This window comes from Diuraphis noxia, unplaced genomic scaffold, assembly GCF_037042655.1.
Source record: "Diuraphis noxia isolate RWA-SAM2 unplaced genomic scaffold, SU_Dnox_SAM2 contig0005, whole genome shotgun sequence".
NCBI lineage: Eukaryota > Metazoa > Arthropoda > Insecta > Hemiptera > Aphididae > Diuraphis > Diuraphis noxia.
The window spans coordinates 24434377-24441812 of record NW_028301715.1 but is presented as its reverse complement, the minus strand read 5'-3'; the positions used below and the strand labels follow the sequence as shown (position 1 = coordinate 24441812).

General features: G+C 27.3%; 1 pseudogene; it reads right to left on the bottom strand.

Moving 5' to 3' along the window:
• Positions 1 to 3421: 3421 nt before the first annotated feature.
• Positions 3422 to 4275, bottom strand: LOC149055110 (uncharacterized; annotated as a pseudogene).
• Positions 4276 to 7436: the final 3161 nt, after the last annotated feature.

Sequence of the window (7436 nt, the reverse complement as noted above, 5' to 3'; positions counted from 1 at the left end):
TACACAGTATGTGATCACTTACAAAGTTAGAAAACAAATAATAATTTTGAAATGATAACTAGGTTCTAAAGGAAACGTGTTGTGTGAAGTGCTAGATAGGTAATGTATAATGACTATCATGTATATATGATATAATGCTGTGATATTAAATGTTGCTCTTAAAGACAAAAAAATAAGTAAAAATGTAAATTGTAAAATAAAGAAAAAACATTGAACATTAGGTTACTCGGTTTATGCTCATATGCATTTAAATTGTGTTATTATTTAGTACGAGCGTAGATAAAATAATATGAAAGTGGAAGTATGAAATTAAAACCATATTCGTAATCTGGATGGATTATTATGATTTCGATAATAAGCGTAGAGCTGAGAATTGAGGTCGTAAAAAATTATGTGTCACATGTATTACTTTTTACATTATATTATGATTGAAAAATCAAGAAAAAAATATTTTTTTACAACTTAGTCCAGAGGCTTGGGCAATAGACCATCTATTATTTTCAAAAAAAAAACGTAGCCCACGCTTGTAATAAAAACAACTATATTATGATTATTAAAAATATATACGATTATTGTACATGCTATACATAAGAAATGTGTTAACATAAAATAAAGAATCTTTAAATAAAGACAAAGCGGTTTTTAAGACTTCTGCTGTGCAGTGGAACTGCAAAAGAAAACTGAGATTAATGATGATACAATTGTATTTATTGTGCATATGTATACATGTATAGCAGAGTTGCCGAAAGATAATATAATTAATAAACTCAAAATGATTTTATGGGAAATTAGATGGCCGTTTCGGGAAAACGATAACACGTACGTTTCATATTGTCATTTTCACAACTGTGGATTATAGATTAACCGATGACGGTTCATTGTGATATTATTACCTGCACTGACAGTAACAACATTTAAAAAAAAAAAACGTGTTGAATTTTATTATGTTTATCGTATTGTTTTTCTCATGTGAATAACTACTATATTCATTGATATAAATTTCACATGTTTCATCTGAACGTTGTTTGTTGAAAAATATACATTTTTTTCGGAATTAAAACAACGTTATTTAGGATATTATATGATACAAATAATTTTGTTCATGTTTTTAGTTTTTTGGATAAAATGGTAAAAGTATTTTTTTCAATCGAATATTTATTATAATATTAATTTGTTGATTTATATAGCTTAGACGTTCAAATTAATATTTAAGAGCATTGCGTTATATTTCATCTTTATAAACTAAATACTAATTAAGATCTATTTTTAATCAATATACTTTGTTTTTAATTTTCAAAGTTTTGGGCAATCTGCTGTTAAATTCCATTTTGTTTAATATTAATTTATATTTAATACTAATGAATCGTATAAATATAATTATTTTTTATATGTCTCGATGGTTTTATAAAAATATTGGATACATTTATATTTTGTAAGAAGAGTTTGAGCAGGTCATCAAACGATTGATTTTAATTTTTTGTTTGATAATTGAAATCAGAATAATTTTTTAACCAAATACGCATAATAAGAGCACGTCATTTATCCAATAAAAAAATAAATAGATTTATAATATTTGAAACCAAATTAGTAGCTGAATGTTTTTATTAAATTACGTGCGAAGTACCATCATGATTAATTCCATTCGTTTGCCACCGATTACAATCTAGTAACTAATAATAATTATATCGTTAGTTTAATTAATAATTCTAATAATAAAAACAAAAAATAATGAAAATCTGTTTTTTTTTTTGTTTGAAAAGTGTGGTTGATTAAAAACAACAATAACGCTTCGCCCTGCAGAGACCGTGCCTTTTAGCGCAGAAATTGCATGTTAGAAGAAATAAAAACCATTCGAGTGACAACTCGGTTTTATTTCAATGGCCGTCCACGGGACAGCATTAAACTTTTAATCATTGTACACATTTTCGTTCAAAACGAAACTTAACAACAATTTTTTTTCAGTTTTGTATTTAAATGAGTGCCGAATAAGTGCGGTATGGTAGATATGTTATGAGTTTTAATCAAAATAATACAGTAACGTATAATAATAATAACAATTAATACCTAGGTATTTATACTATCATAATTGTGTCCAGTAGATATGTCGCACCTTATAGTTATATAGTTAGATAGTTTATGTTTCATACGCACGAAGGTACTGAAATTGCATATTCAAGACGCCGTGTCGCGCTGCAACAATTATTATTATTTTACGGTCACGAGTTTTTTACAACATAAAACACAGCTACACACACCTCAATTCCTCGTCTTACATGGTTCTCAGTGTGTGTTATATTACAACAATACTTTCTCGTGCAAAACACACACACACACACTCTGCAAATGCCACAGAATGAGAATTATTACGATGTATTATTATAGTTTAAACAAACTCGTCGTATATTAATATACCCAAACACGTTTATATTTATTCTGAAACGCGAGCGTGATTTATACCGCGTACGCGAACGTTTTATGTAAATATCACGTAAACAATGTTATTTATTATTATAACGGAGAGAAACGAAAGAACTAAAACATACAAAAAGAAAAAAATCATAACCAACTTAGGTCGACCGTATTTATTTTTGCTGCTGTTGCTAAACGCCGCTGGGGTATGAATGTATATGGTGTTCGACTTCGCGGCACGTCCAATGACGGCTGTTTGGTACGAAAAAATAAAAACCCTGTAATATCTCTGATACATAATAATAATAATAATAATAATTTAACGTCCGTTTTAATAATGATTTATATGCAATGACGGCGAGTCCCGTTCGCCTTCTAGTGCGTAATCAACTGAGACATTCACATCCGCACATGACGTCACCGATACAAAATTATATACGTTGTGATTCTTTTAACAGCAAACACTCAAAAGTATTTAGAATTATTAAAAAATATTTTTTATATATTGCGTAAAAACTTATGAAAAAAATACATTGTATTTAAGAGGTTTTTTTTTTAAACGTTATCGTTTCTTTTAAAAATCTTTTTATTTCTTTTGAACGAAAAAATACATTTCAATACATTATATTTTATATTCTAAAGCATTATGTATTATTATTATTATTATTATTATTATTATTATTCTAATACATTATGTGTAACATAAGGTTTTTTTTCAAAAAATCAAAAAATTAAATAAATTGTAAATGTTTTTTTTCATTAAAATATGTTATGATATACATATATAAATTTATTTATTTTATTATTATTTATTTATTTACCTACGGGTAATAACCCAATTACATAAAGATTGTAATTTAGTACATATAGGTATGGTAAAACATTTGATAAATAACATTTGGAAAAATAAATTAATGAATAACTAAGATAGTATTACTTAATATTCTAATAATACAAAAAACACAATATAGTAAAAATAACAATTGGAGGAAATACTCAAAATACGAAAAACTCAATACAGTAGTGAAATTAATAACAAAAATAAATCTAATAAATTTTTTTTTCTTACAAAACTATTGAAAAAATCGATTGAATTTTGACTGAAATTTAAAAAATCAATTTGTTCATCTTTAGCGATAGCTATCATTCTATTTATAGGAGCGGATAACGCATAATTAGTTTTGTGATTATTTATATAGAAATTAGTTATGATTGATGATCTAGTTCTGACTTGAGGAACAGAAAAATTTAAAAAGCTTAATAGCTCCGGATAGAAAAAAAAAACCGTTTAGTAGTTTGAACAAAAATATTAGATCATTTACCTTTATTCTGTTTGCTAAGCTCTGGATGTTAAATGTGTTCAACAAAGGTTGATAAGACGAGTGAGGTACACGTAAAATATTACATTTATAGGACATAAAACGGAGAAAGCGATTTTGGACATTCTCAATGCATTGAATTTGCGTGTTTAAATAAGGAGCCCAAACTGTTAAATTATATTCAATCTTAGATCTAACTAAGGACATAAATAGAATTTTTAATGTGTTATGGTTACTGAAGTCTTTATAGTTTCTCTTAATAAAGCCTAATATCGAAGATGATTTATTGATAATATGTTGAATGTGGTGATTGAAGGTTAAATCAGACTCGAATATGACACCAAGATCACAAAATTCATTTACACGATGTAAATGGTGATTACGTAAACTATAAGTGTGAAGAATTGGGTTACGAGATCGCGTGAAAGACGTAACTTTGCAAGTTTAAAGGTAATTTATTAATATCACACCAATTAGCTAAAAAACTTAAATCATCTTGTAATAAAAATGTATCATTACTGTTTTTTATGAGACGGAACAATTTCATATCGTCGGCGAATAGTAATTTTCTAGAATAAAACAATTTTTTTTTTTTTATTATTTATTTTACACAATATATATACAATCTGTACAATTTTGCACAATTAGCATATTTGATAAGGGTTAAAAATATAATACATGAGTACTTGAGTAAGAAAACAATTTTAAATCATTTATAAATAACAGAAATAGAATTGGTGCAAGGTGAGAACCTTGAGGAACACCAGATGATACAGTAGTAAAAGGAGTCTATTTAAAGTTTTTACAGTTGACTATTTGTTTTCTATCGGAAATATAAGAATAAATGCAAGAAAAAAAGGGGTCATTAATACCAATAGTACGGAGTTTAGAGATAAGAATTTGATGATCGAATTTTTGAAAGGCTTTAGAGAAATCGGTAAAAATAACATAAACTTGAAAACCTTGAGAAAAGGCATCAAGTATAAATTTCTGAAAAATTAACTGATTAGTGGCTGTTGATCTATCTTTAATAAAACCATGTTGATCCAAACTTATTAAAGGTAAGAGAAGTGGTGTATTCTTTTTTGAAATCATTGACTCAAAAATCTTAGGTATAATTGAAATTAATGAGATAGACCTATAATTTATTATAGTAGTAACATCATTGCCTTTGAAAATAAGTGTAATAAAACTTGATTTCCAAGCGGATGGAAAACAACCCGTTGATAATGACAAGTTATATAGGTATAATAAAGGGACACTTAATACAAATCTACAATTTAAAAATAAAATACTCGGAATCATGTAAATGCCAGGATTTGTTTTTGAACTCAACGTATCTAACTCCTGGAGAACATCTGTAAGATTTAAGACACGCGCAAATAAATTAAGATTGGAGTAATTGGTGATAGAATCAGATGATGAGTGATTGATTAACGGTGGTGTAATTGAGTTGACATAAACACTAGAAAAACAGTCAACTATTTCATCACCTCCATTAATAGACTGATTAAAATAAAACATTGAGGTAGGAAAAGACTGAGAGGAGCGTTTAGATTTAATAAAACGCCAAAAGTTTTTGGGACAAGATAATAAAGAATTTTCAGTTTCTGGAATGTATTTATTATAATCAATTTTAGATTGGGACCTACATTTATATCTAAGTGCAGAGAATATATTATAATTTAATTGTGTTGGAAATGTTTTGTATAATTTATGTGCTATTTTTTTTTTTTTTTTTAAACCAAGTCCCTCAGTACAGAACTAAACCAAGTGGGATGTTTAGAAGTGAAAAGTTTTTTTTAAAGACAATTTTCATCAATTAATTTAAAAATAATTTTATAGAAAATATCAACTGCATTGTATATGTACAAATGATCAAAATCTTGAGATCAATCTATAATCGCTAATGATGAACGTATAATATTATAATTACAGTTGAAAAAATCGTATACAATTTCATTATAACTTAATGATTCTAGATTTACGTTGGTTGGGAATGTGACAGTTAATGCAAGGTGATACATATAATTAATCGGTAACAAAGAAAATGGCTCATTAACAACAGCTAAATTATAAGCGTTAGATAAAACTAAGTCGAGAATTGAATCTGATTGATTTTCAACAAGATTGAACTGATTAAGATTAAGGTAAGAGAAATTAGCCAGGTTATTGGAAATTAAATTATTAAACTGAGAAACATTAGGGACAATTTTATTGTTTAATAACGACCAGTGAATACCCAGTAGATTATAGTCACCCAATAAAATAACATTTGAGTAATGTGAAAGATTTAACAAATTGCTAACAGTATCAGTATAGTCATTATAAATATCAACACTTGAATTAGGAGGAATATATACCGATGCAATTAATAGAGTGAAAGAATCCATAGAAAGTTTGATAAATAATTGCTCGATGTTGTTGTTTTGAAGTGGAATACGATTACATATTAAATATTATAAATATAATATATATATACATATTTAAAATACATCAAAGTTCAAGCTATAAAATATTTTAAAAATTGTAAATAATTTTTCAGATAATAAGTTGGAACTGGATTGGGGAACCTATTATATTTAAATAATTCAGTGAGAGTTTTCAAAGCCTTTCGAATTATATTTTAACCAGAATTCGAGAACTTCAGGAAAGATAGACCAGATATTAGATTTTATAGTTGATTTGTTTTATGATTACACAATAAATTACAAGAATCTTAGTTACATATTAAATCTGATATGACGATATACTTACAAATAGTATGGTCATCCGGATTTCTTTAGTAGTAGATAGAAGTTCAATGTTTAAAAGCTATCAATGTATTGGTATTGAACAATGTTCAATATTATATAATAGTTATGAAGCATATTATATAGTTAAAACAAACATTATTCTAGATTTACAAAAAACCATTTTTTTTGATGAGAACATTAATATTTTTAACTACATTAAATTTAATGATGTATGTTTGTTCTCATTAATTCTTTTTTATGAATTGTTTTCTAATTTCATACATTTAAGAAACAAACACAACAATGTTAGTCACAGCTTTTCCAATCAAGCTTTTTAGGAGAAAAGATTTCCGTTGTTGTAATTTATACCTATTTGGTCGTACAAAAAAATAGTTTCATATCAAAAAATAGTTTGACAACTGAATCCCGAAGATTGAAACTCACAAACAACGGTTATTTCAAATAAATGTCTAACACATTTCCGTTGTTTATTCACCACTAAGTTGTATCGATGTTCTCGTGGAATTTAAACTAACCAACAATTATTCTGCCAATCCTAAAATTGAAAAACCTAATTTACACGCGTTTTCCAAACAACAAATATGATTTATATATTACGATAATTGATTATTGGCCGCCAGAATCAGAAAATCTACCATGACACATCAGTATAATATTCATTCTAGTGGCAAATGAGTATAATAAGTAATGATTGTGATGCGGTATTAATATTATATATATATATATATATATTACTTTCACCCAAAGCATATCTCCCGACCGCGTCGTTTTGGTGGGGTGGTCGAAAAAATATGAAACGAATATTAGAAACCGATGATGTACAGACGGGGCTCCGCGCGTACAATCAACCGCAAATACGTGATATAATTAACGTCCCAAGGTAGGTTGTATCCCGTAAACGTTCGCGATCTGGCGACCGTACACACGAATGTTTATTTGGAATAATCACAAT